The sequence below is a fragment of the Barbus barbus genome (genome assembly GCF_936440315.1).
Source record: "Barbus barbus genome assembly, chromosome: 23".
In the NCBI taxonomy this organism is placed as follows: Eukaryota; Metazoa; Chordata; class Actinopteri; order Cypriniformes; family Cyprinidae; genus Barbus; species Barbus barbus.
Genome location: NC_136751.1, coordinates 30,729,290 through 30,742,295, shown reverse-complemented (window position 1 = coordinate 30,742,295; position 13,006 = coordinate 30,729,290). Strand labels below are relative to the sequence as shown.

The following is a 13,006-nucleotide window of genomic DNA, read 5'->3' as shown; positions in this document are numbered from 1 at the left end:
TTACAGTGTCTAAAATATGCATTAATGTCAAATTTTACCTAAATTTATGATTGAATAAAAGTCTCAGCTATTAAATATTGTATGTACATATCCATTCAAAAGTGTGGCCCGAATTTATGTTTCTCATTAAATTCATTGCAATTGTGATTATATATGAACCAGGGTTATTATATAAAACCATAAAAAATTGTTACTTGAAATAAATTACTTATTGAAATAATTAATAAAACTAAAACTTTAACTTAAAGCTTAATTCAATTGTAAAAGTAATTGTTTTTTTTTATGTTTGAAATTAATTTGACTTCTGTAGGTGTGACAAATTACCAAGTAAAACAGGATATCAAATGAAAATAAAAGTAGAATAAGCATGCGTGATTACAGAAACATGGGCTTCTTCATTATTCCAGTGACGCTCTGTCGCCCTCTGCTGGCCACAAACACACTCACACCCGAGGGCAGTATCTTATAAAGGTGTTTGTGCTGTAATTAACTCATCTTTTTGTTGTCAGAATTCGAGTTTGAAACAGTGAGTGTCAGTATATTAAATTAATTAAGCACTCACTCATTTTATAATTCCAGAGATAAAAACAATAGGTTTTGAGGAGGGAAATATGAAAAGAATGTTGATTTCAGTTTACTTTTCTGTTATTAATTTAATTCAGATTGAGTTTTTGAATATATAGCATATGTATATATATATGTATAACTATCTATTTTGATATATATTTTTGATTCACACAATTTGTGATTCAAATTGTGATTAAAAAAAGACACATTTATATATATATATATATATATATATATATATATATATATAATGTGTCATTATTATTTTTTTTAATCAATTTACAAATTTTAAAAACAATCTTGTTTAGTCTTTGAATTAAGATAATTTTTCTTGCCCCATTGGCAGATATTTTTGCTTGTTTTAAGCAAAAAACTAAGAAAATTTGGATGATTTTTTCACAAAGGCATCAGAGAAACTGCAATATTATGTATTTTTTCAGGAAAATAGACATAATATCTCAAGTCATTTTACTTGTCAAGTGAATGCATCCTGATTGAAGAATTTTTTTGATATTTATACTAGAAAGCAAGACAAAAATACTCAGTAAGAAAATCATTTTTTGCAGTGTGTTTGTGCTGCTGTTGCTCTCTGGAAACCCCTCGAAGGCCAATCTGTGATCTAAAGCTTTCATTTTACCGAGAGGCCACCGTTGAGCCCTCACACGGTGCATTTCTGAACTGAAAGTTATCGATTTCTATTCAGATGTGAAGAGTTTCAGCGACGCGGTGTGGCGTGGAGCTTTCGCGCATGCGCAGTGCGCAGAGGCGGCGCTGGAGCCCAAGAACTTTCTCGAGTCGAGCGATTCCACTCCAGCGCTACTTCCGCGTCACGTGACTAACGAGCGTCTGATTGGTTCGCTTATTTTAATGAACATGTAGTTACCTTATATTAAATCAGTAATAGAACATGTTTAGAGTTAAGAATGATTTAAAGTCTATTTGAGACTCGGATTCAGAGTTATTTATTCAGTGAAGTTGAGTACACTCACAGTATTCTAACATTTTATTAAACAGAACGTAGTTTAAATATTATAAATACAGAAATACTGTTAAATCAATATGAATATCAAGTGTTTAATAATATTAAATTACAGTAAGCATACAAGGTGAAGTAAACAAATAAATACAATTTATTTACAAGTCCTTTTGTAAAACAAACATCTCTCTATTAGTGTAACTGCAGCATCGCTTTCTGAAATAAATTATTTAATTGTTTAATTAAAAATATGATGTCACTGTTTATTATTATTATTACAAACACCCAGAACTGAGTACAGCCAGGAGATGCAAACATGAATCACATATTAAATTATTAATTTATTTTTCAGGGTACTCCTGGATTTCTTATTTCGGGATAAAAGTGGAAGTTTGTACTTACAATATTTTGATTTGTGATATTAAAAGCAAAGACTTAACATTAAAAACTGACAGAAGGTCAGCTCCAAAATAAAGGAAAGAAATATGTTTTCTGGACACAAATGATCAAATGTACAGTACATGATGCATCAATAACAACATTTCTGACCTTCATTTGTGAATAATGATCATGTTTCCTACAGAAGTTACTGGGCGGACTACCGCATCTAATCACCAATAAAATAAATATAAACGATAACATCTGCATTTTTGCACAAAAAGTCAACAACAATACAAACAAACAAACAAATCGTCTCGAGGACGCGGCCCAGCGCGTGACGTCACCGGGGCTGCAGCGGACCGGAGTGGAAGCGCTAGAGTCTCGAGCGCAGCGACATTTTCATCTCATTTCAGTTCGTCTTCATCCACAGGCCTGATTCGCTCTGTCTGATCTCAAACCCACAGCAGCTGCATGCTCGGAACAAACCGGAGCCCAGGCCCTCAGAAGAGAAGCAGACGCTCGTGCGCGATATTCGCCGGTGAGTCTGCGTTCAGCGACGCGTTTCATGCATCTATCATCCGATCGCGTTTCACATTGATTATTGACCGATTGCTGTCAGCTGATCGCTGCGTTCTTCCTTCTGCTCGTCGTGTGTTTGTGCTCATGCATTAGCGATTTCACACACACTGCATTTCTGCTGCTTGCACGCGAAGATCCAGGTGCGTGGAGTAAAGCTGCTGATCACAGGTGATGTTCATGTGGAGTTCTGCAGGCGTGGTTCTCTCACATCACACATGCATTCGTCTCTGTTTATCATGCACGACTCGTTTGCATAAAACATACAGCTGAAGCTCTGATTTCTCTTCTTCTGGAGCTGATGTTGGTGTTGCATCTGCTTTACTTTAGATGACGACAATCATCGTTTACTGGAGTACACTGTGGTGCTTGACATTCCTGAATGATTGTCATAACAGGGAATTTCCATGCAAAATTAAATGATCATTATCTTACTCTAGTATCTGTCCAGAAAACATGATATGCCGTTTATAATGTTACCATATATGACCCTGGAGCACAAAAACAGTCTTAAGGTATATTTGTAGCAATAGCCAACAATACGTTGTATGGATCAAAATTATACATTTCTCTTTTATGCCAAAAATCATTAGGATATTAAGATCATGTTCCATGAAGATATTTAGTAAATTTCCTACCGTAAATATATCAAAACTTCATTTTTGATTAGTAATATGCATTGCTAAGAACTTCATTTGAACAACTTTAAAGGAGATTTTCTCAATATTTAGATTTTTTTTGCTCCCTCAGATTCCAGATTTTCTAATAGTTGTATCTCAGACAAATATTGTCCGATCATAACAAACCATACATCAATGGAAATATTATTTATTCATGCATAAATTTCAATTTAAATTATCACAAATTATTATATTACCCTGTGATTTCAATTGCAAAAAATGTCCCAACTTTCCCTAAATAAACCAAAAAACATGATGTGTTCGTATCTGTATGATGTTTATATGCCCTGATATCTGGAAATGGCATGGTACAGTGTTTAGTGTGCTGACGATGCAAACGAGGTGAGGAGTTTAAAGAGCCAGACAGCAGCATGCGAGGAGACCGTCTGTCGCGTCTGCCGCCAGACACCGAGTGCCAAGATACCCGACCCGGACGAGCAGGAGCATCCTGAGCCTTTGGAAACACACTCGTCTGATTGCAGACACTTGCTCGTTCAGCAGGGTTTCCACAGCCTTGCCAACCCAAAGCATGCTTTATTAAAGGCTTGAGAAATATAAATATTAAAGGCAAGACACTGCAGGTGAATAGAGCCGAGATATTAACTATCACTGTGCTTTAAGTAAATATGCTCTGTGTTTGATTCTGTTGGCATATCAGAGTTAAAGGTTCTTCCAGAGGTGCTTTTGGATTTCTCTGTTCATCGCTCCATAAATCTGAAAATACTGTCATTAGACAGAAATAAACACATTTTTGCTACGTTTTTAGAAATAAAATGTTGTATAAATCAGTGTGAATGAAATATGAACAAAGCCCTCAGTAAAAACACTAAGGATAGAGAGGAATAACACTAAGTTTTGGTGTTTAGAAGTGCTGCTGAAGTGGAGAAACAAACTCACAGCCTTTAAATATATGCATTTTCAGCACATTTTTATGAATAAAATCTATAATTCATTTATTTACACAGCTGCTCAAAAGTTTGGGATCAGTGAGATTTTTAATGTTTTTAAGGGAGTCTCTTCTGATCATCAAGGCTGTATTTAATCGATCAAAAATACAGAAAAAACTGTAATATTGTGAAATCTTATTGCAGTTTCTAATATTGGTTTCCTATTTTAATATATAATATTTCTGTGACGCAGAGCAGTATTTTCAGCATCATTACTGCAGTCTTCAGTGTCACATGATCTTCAGAAATCATAATAATATACTGATTTATGAATAATGATGCTGATGTCAGACATGGAAGTTTTTCTAGTCTATATATATATATATATATATATATTAGTCGTGTGGAACTGTTTTGTGATTGATTGGAGGTGTATTTGCAGGAATCATGACTGTGGAACCCCTCTGAGCACTGTTCTGAGACTCTTGAGTGTGATCCGGGACAGTGTCTTTAGTCTCATCATCATCAGAAGCAGGGTTGTTTGGATGGTTCTGATCTGTTCGTGGAGCTCCAGTGTTTCCAGAGGGACTCTGCTGATGTGGAGTGCATTGATTGAGCTGCATTAGTGTGCGTTCGAACCCCTGCGGCGTCCAGCGCTCGTGTGATTGACCGCTGGATCACAGCAGATCTGGATCGGGGCCGTTCGGCTCTGTTTTGAGCTGCTGATGCTCAGAAACAGCTGTGGTTGAATCTCTGAATGGTGTTTACCTTTAGACACAAAATAAGAAAGTGTTTGTGTTGCAAGTTCAGTTTGAAATACTAAAGCGATAGATGTTTGTTTGATTGTAGTTAGTGGATGATATTGATAGCATCCTTTAAAAATCAGCGTAAAAGCAACCGATGAAGGCTGCGTTCATTTCATCCCACAAGCTTTTTGGAAAGGCTCTGTCAAGGGTTATAGTTTTTGTGCAGGATATAAATTATATGCAAGAAATACAATTGTGCATGAAGAGGTGAAAAACCCATGATGGCTTATTTAAAGCCTCCACTTAAACATTACATAATTACAGGAAAATAGAGAAAAAATGCTGTTGAGTGTTCAAAACTGATAAATGTTACTTTGTAGAATTTTAATTTTATATTTATGTAGAGATGACAGAAAATGGACTCAGCTTAAATTTCAATTAAAAGTGCAATAAAACATGCACTTGAAGTATTTTGAATGTTTTTATTATTAGTCTGAAAAAGACTAGACTTTGAACATAATGAAGAAAAGTGATATTAGTGTTATTTTGGCCATTATGAGAGACTTCACTGAACCTTGAGCAGATCCAGAGCTTCCAGTGGATTTATGGAGGGACTTCGGAGCTCTTAGCTGTTGTTCTGGTGCTCGTGTTGAATCGGTGCTGATGCTGAGGAGATTTAACACTGACTTCACTCTTGAATGCCCAGAGAGTTCAGCTTCGGTCTCAGAAGGGTTTGTTCGTTGTGGTCCATGTTGTGAGCTGCTGATGTTCTTCTGTAATCATATAAACATCCGATGCGTCAGAAACATGAAATCCAGAGAGAGTATATAAACACATCGGCGCTGATATGTACCTCTGATTCTTCTGTTGTAATAAAAATTAATACATTTAAAGAAATGCCATTTTAATGGTCTACATATAGATTTTTAGTGTTTTTTGTAGTGCTGTCAAATAATTAAACGCATCCAAAATAAGTTTTTGTTTACATTATATATGTATGTGTACTGTGTGTATTTATTGTGTATATATAAATACACACACATACAGTATATATTTTGAAAATATTTACATGTTTATACATTTATATATTCATATCCCAATTGTAAGTCACTTTGGATAAAAGCGTCTGCAAAATGACTAAAAGTAATGTAACTGTTCATATTCTTACATTTTATACTATATATTTAATATAGAAACATAACATATTTTTCATAAATATATACATGCATGCGTTTGTATTTATATATACTAGTGCTGTTAAACAATTAATTGCGATTAATCGCATCCAAAATAAAAGTCTTAGTTTACATGTACTGTATATATTTAAGAAAAATGTTGTGTATGTATTTATATATTATATAAAATATAAATAAATATGTAAATGGATATACATGTAAATATTATCAAAATAAATACTGTATTTATATATACATATATATTATGTAAACAAACTTTTATTATGGATGTGATTAATCGTTTGACAGCTCTAGTTTTTAGCATTTTTAGATTCTGTTAATATAACTAAATGGAAATAAGTTTAAGAATTATTCCCTAGTGGAGAACCAATGCAAATCATCATCTTTACATCTTTATTAATAGCGTTTCCTTAGACGTTTGTGCCATTGAACCACATTCAGCTCAGCTGTTATTCATATGTGAAGAGTGTAACCAACGGTAACTAATTGTTTGTCAAGACTCTCTACAATCTGCTTCTCCAGAATAAGAGAGAAACTGTAGAGGAAGATATTAATGTCTGCTGTAGCATCTATATTTGTGTTTATATTTATGCATATGGCGAATACTATTATCTAAAGTGCATTGCATTGAAGGCACACATGCAATCGGTCCATGCATTCCCTGAGATTCGAACCCATGACTCTGGTGTTGCAGGAATGAGTGGATGTTGACATGTTTCTGACATGTGAAATGCAGATTGAAGCTGGGCTTGTTCAGGTGTCTGTGTATTATCATATACTCCTCTAACAGAAGCGTGTGTCATTTGCTGGAGTATATAGTGGAGATTGTGTCAGGACTGATTTTCCCAGCGCTGCGAGACACTTCCTCGTCTTCAGTTTTTGGGTCGCTCGCCTACATCAGACTGAGCCTGCGACGCTCGTGGCCCAGATCCGTCCTGCTGCTGATATGATATGAATTACTGCGATCAGAGGTCATGTTTTATGTATATAGTGTTTTACACAGTGCACATTACTTCAGAGCAGATTTACTCGTTTACACACCTGGGTGCAATGCTTAGAAATTGAAGTCTGTTTCTGATTTCAAATGATGCGACAAATGCAGTTAGTAACGTAATCCAATTCATTACAGATTTTAGGTAATATATTCAGACTACTTTGAGTACTTTTGGACCAAACTCTTTACCACATTGACTTTCTCATACCATATTGATATAAAAATACAAATAGCATGAAAATGTTTTCCAGTGCATTAAACATTCATTCATAAAGAAACTGCAGAGGATTTGTGGATTCAGAGAAAAGCTTATAATTATTAAATGGTATAAATGTGTAATTACAGCCACCGGACCGTTGCCTGCTCTTTGTGTGAATGTCCACAGATCTAGAAGGCGTTCTGAATGTGTAAGCGCTAGCCAGCTTTACAAAGGGAGAATAGAGAAGAGTTGAGTAGAATCAGTAAATTATGAATCATTTATTGCTGTTGTGTAAATCATAACCGTAACGAGCAGCTGAGTCCTTGGCCATCTTCAAGAATCAGCTGAAAACACCTCTCTTCATCTTTATTTGACCCTTGACCTCTAACACACTCTATTCTAATTCTGTTCTTAAACACTTGCACTCTATTCATTTACTAACTGCTTGTTTTCTTTAAAAAAATAACACAAGTTTCTCAATTCTTTTTGTATTCTGTGTATTTGTTTTCTTTTTATTTATTACACAATTAACAAAAGCATAAAAGGCTTCTATAACACTAGCTTGCTCTATTCTATCGGTTTTCTTTTTATTTATTATATAATTAAAGAAAAACCCTTGCTAAGTGTACTGTTTTAAGCTAACTGAGACTTGTTCTAGCACTTATATATTGCTCTTTTGTTGATTTTGATTGCTTCTATTTTCTTCGTTTGGATAAAAGCATCTGCTAAATGTAATCTGATTACTTAATATAATCTAATTACAAGTACATCATTTTAAGAATCTGAAAACGTAATCCAGATTACACATAATCAGTTACTACTATCTCTGCTTATTTATTTTAGGTGTACATATGTGCTATAGTAAGTATTTAGATGTATTTCATGGTGCTGAATGATAACCATATTCATGCAGCGTGATATTTACACATTGCATTACTCTTCACGTCTTATTAGCGTGAGCAAACAACAGTGTTTTGTTGGCTATTGATTGGTACATCAGTGTTGTGGCAGACGGCCGTGCGTGTGTGTGTGTGTGTGTGTGTGTGTGTGTGTCAGTTAGACTGAAGACTCTCTCCAGAGCAGTATGGTTATCCATGCACTCAGCAGATGGAGGTGTCCGCTGCATTAATGCCCGGTCATCAGGCCACAATGCTGCTATTCTACTGGACACACACACACACTCACTCACTCACAATCACACTCTCTCTCACACACACACACACACACACACTCAGTCAGTCACACACACGCACACTCACTCACAATCACACTCGCGCGCACACACTCTCACGCGCGTGCACACATGCTCAAACACTTTCTCACACTCACCAGTGTTGCGGTCACACAGGCACACACACTCTCACATACACAAACACAGGGACTCACACACTCTCACTTGTGCACAGACACACACACTCTCACGTACACACACAGGCACTCACACACACTCACTCACTCGCGCACACTCTCATGCACACACACACACACACACACACACACACACACACAATCACATTCTCACACTCACACACAGTCAGTCACACACTCACAATCACACTCTCTCACACACACACACACACTCAGTCAGTCAGTCTCTCTCACACACACACACACACACACACACAATCACACTCTCTCACACACACTCTCTCACACACACACACACACTCAGTCAGTCAGTCTCTCACACACACACACACACACACACACACACAATCACACTCTCTCACACACACTCACTCACTCGCGCACACTCTCATGCACACACACACACACACAATCACATTCTCACACTCACACACAGTCAGTCACACACTCACAATCACACTCTCTCACACACACACACACACACACACACACTCAGTCAGTCAGTCTCTCTCACACACACACACACACACACACACACAATCACACTCTCTCACACACACTCACTCGCGCACACTCACGCACAGGCACACACACTCTCGCGTGCGCACACACACTTTCATGCACACATACACACTCACACACACACACAGGCACTCTCACGCACACACACACACACACACACTGCAGTGGTTTGTCGGTGATGAAAGCAGAAATGCTGTTGCATCATGAGATTCCTCACTGCTTTCATTCAGACACTGTTTTAATGAATGAACAGGATCATTCTCTCAGAAATGCAGAATTTACTCGCCCTTGTGTTCAAACCTGTGGGATTTTCTTTCTTCTGCTGATCACAGAACACATTTCACTTCTGTGGAATTGTTTTAACATTCAGTCTTCGGCAGAAGAAAGTGAGTGTTTGAGGCTTTCTATATTTTTGGCCGCACCGTGAGAAGCAGCAGTAAATGAGGGAAGAAGGGGAACTTCACTTTTATTCATTTTGCATGTTGTTAATGAGAAATGAACTGGAACACTGTTGTTAAAATCAAAAACACATGCATTCAAATCGCATTTATTGCGTTCAAATCATTCCATGTCAATTTAACCAAATTACAGGGGGGTAAAAATGACTTCAGAAAGACCGCAACATCATCATTTTATTTTTACACAGATTGTTAGGTCTGTTAGTAAAATCTGTTGATTTCAGCAATCTTTGTCTCATTATGTGCACTTTTTTTCCTCAAAGTTTGCAAGCCTGTAACTCAATAAGTGTTAAATATATTTGGATGCCCTTTTAGATATTGGGTCTTAACAAACTTTCCTTTTGGTATCTTCATTTTTAAGGCCCTATATGGTTTGGTTCCAGAGATATTGGGATCTCAACATGGCTCCAGGAGTGAATTGTTAACTTGTACACATTTTCAGTGGTCAAAAACCAAATGTGGGTCAGTTTGCAAAAAATATTAAATCTAGAAATGTCTTGTTTCCTTCTGTCAAAAAAACTAGATTGAACATAGATGTCTGAGTGCAATAAATACCAAAGCTTGGTGGCTGTAACTCAAGAAGTATCAAAGATATCGTAATATGATTTGAGATACTAGTGCTTAATAAAGGGCTTATACTGGTTCTTTGTTATGGTTTTATGCTGATTTTATATTGGTTTTGAACTTTTTTATTTTTTTCTTACTATTTTGTGCTGGTTTTGTACTAATTTTATTCTGATTTTGTTCTCGTCTTTGCACTTTTTAAAAATATTTTGTGCTGGATTTCTCTTGGACTTTGTCCGTTTCATTCTGGTTTTGTTTTGGTTTTGCTTTTTTTTTTTTTTTTTTTGTGCTGGATTTGTACTGATTGCATTCTGATTTTGTTCTGGTTTCTTACTGGTTTTGTGTTGGTTTTGTGGTCTGCGTGTCTCTGTATGTCGTTCTTGTGTTTCTGATCTCTGTAATCAGTCAGAAAGCAGAAGTCCTCATGCGGTCCTCTAGGGATCGTCACAGGTGTGTGAACAGGAAGTAGAATCATGAACACCTGCTCTGAAAGCATCAGTGTTGCGGTCAGTGTTTTATTTCCAGCGATGATGTCATGTTGTCCGCTCATTTGCATCGGCGCTTCTTGTATTTCCGCTCACACTGAAGTGTGTTCATGCGGAGCTGAGATGATCCGGCTGTTCATTTGAATTAATCAGCTGAAGATAACGGTCCGTGGCTGACCGCTGAAGGTCACTTCCGTCTCTGATGGGCTTGTTTCTTTTCTTGAATGTCTCATTTGTTGTCTATGCAGTGAAGGTTGAGTGCTGTATTTTCTCCTGCGTGATTCTCTGCTGACTCTTCATGTGTACGCTGAAGTTTGTCATCCGCTCGTGTTTAAACATGTTCAAGCTGCTGCGTTTGAGAGAAACTGATTCGCTTTTGAGTCACAGTTTAAAGGCAAACAGATTGGGATTGATTTTGTCCTGTGGGTTTGTAATGAAGTGAACGAGTCGTGGATCTCTGGAGCTGATTGATTCTTGTATCTGAGACCTGTCCTGATGCTTTTAGATGTTTGCTGGATTTGCTTAAAAATTAACATTTGCTAAAAATATCCTCACCCTCAAGTCATCCAAGATCAGGATGAGTGTTTCTTCATCAGGTTTGTAGAAATGTGTCTCTGCATCAGTGTCTCAGCAATGGATGCTCTGCAGTGAATGGGTGCCGTCAGAATGAGAGTCCAAACAGCTGATAAAAACATCACAATAATCCACACCACTCCAGTCCATCAGTTAACATCTGGAGAAGACTAAAGCTTTAAAGTTTAGCTCTGTTTTGTCTTGTAAACCCTGCTTGATCTGTGCAGATTTCTCTCCTGATTCAGACCAGAACACTTTTTCACAGAAGGAAGAGTTATTATGCATTATTTGAGTTAAAAAGGTCTTAATGCTGGATGTGTTTAATCTTTAGTCTTCTCCAGATGTTAACTGATGGACTGGAGTGGTGTGGATTATTGTGATGTTTTTATCAGCTGTTTGGACTCTCATTCTGACGGCACCCATTCACTGCAGAGCATCCATTGCTGAGACACTGATGCAGAGACACATTTCTACAAACCTGATGAACAAACACACTCATCCTGATCTCAGATGAACTGAGGGTGAGGAGATTTTAATTTTTAGGTGAACTATTCCTTTAACTGGAGATCTGTGATCTGCTTCATTAGATGGTTTTCATGCAGATTGTGAGAGTATCCTCCATCTCCAGTGTCATGGCTTTATTTGAAGCCTCTCAGGATGGAGAAACAGATACCTTCTCCGGTTTCATCTTTGACCTTGGTGCACCAGTTTAGATGTTGATAATCGAGTCTGAGCGTCTGATCTTTATCAGGTTTTGCTGTGAGAGTCTCTGAGCTTGAATGCGTGATCTTTGCACAGCTTCTTGCAGCAGAAATCTCTTCCTGTGAGTCCATGGGAAATGAGAAACAGAGTTTAAAGCATCTGTCTGTGAAATAAGAACGCGAGCAGCACCGTAATGTGCAGAATTACTGTTGAAGTGTTTGGGTCAGTGGACATCAGATCAGACTTTTTCTGCATGTTTATCTTAATTTATATTAATTTTTAATGTTTACATTATACATTATCCCAAAAAAATCTATTTAAACAAACTTTTATTTTGGGGCTTTGTAGTGAAAACCTAGTGGTTTCTCAGGATCAAGTCCGGTGTAGTTTAATTACACTTTCACATTAAACCAACATTTAGAATAAAGAAGTGTTTTAGTATGACCCAAAGTACTGTGTAGCTACTCACTAGAAACTGATGTAGGTGTGTGTGTGTGTGTGAGTGAGTGCGCGAGAGAGTGTGTGTTTTTGTGACATGAGGACATAAATGTGTATAATGACACAGGTATAACACAGGTATTACAAGGTGAAGGTGACTTTTCAGGACATTGACCCATGTCCCCACTTTTCAAAACGCTTATAAATCATACAGAGTGAGGTTTTTGGGGGAAAGTAGAAATGCAAAGTCTCCTGTGAGGCTAAGTTTAGGTGTAGGGTTGGTGTAGGGTAATAGCACACACAGTTTGTTCAGTATAAAAACCATTACGCCTATGGAGAGTCCCCATAAACCACAAAAACCAACATGTGTGTGTGTGAGTGAGTGTGAGTGTGTGTGAGTGTGTGTGTGTGTGTGTGTGTGTGTGTGTGTGTGTGAGAGAGAGAGAGACAGAGCAGAGCAGCCTAGAGTCTCCTACTCAAGGTCTCACTCTACATGACACAGAAATAAAGTGTCTTCTTTATTTCAGGACAGCCTGAATCTGCTGGAGGATTACTGTCAGACCTGGGCCCTGACGGTCAACCCCCAAAAAACTAGAGTAATGATGTTCCAGAAACGCTCCAGATCTCAGGGACCAACACTCACATTCACACTATCACACAGAACCATTGAAACCACAAAAACATACTCTTACCT

At 37.3% G+C, this 13,006-nt stretch overlaps 1 protein-coding gene across 1 annotated transcript in view; it reads left to right on the top strand.

The window, feature by feature from the left end:
- The first annotated feature begins 2,331 nt into the window (after nucleotides 1-2,331).
- Nucleotides 2,332-13,006, top strand: part of LOC306843250 (tyrosine-protein kinase CSK) — a 30,192-nt gene continuing 19,517 nt past the window's right edge. Inside the window, exon 1 of the mRNA XM_079374615.1 lies at nucleotides 2,332-2,462. The gene's annotated coding sequence lies outside the window, so the exon portion shown is untranslated. The remainder of the gene's footprint in view (nucleotides 2,463-13,006) is intronic.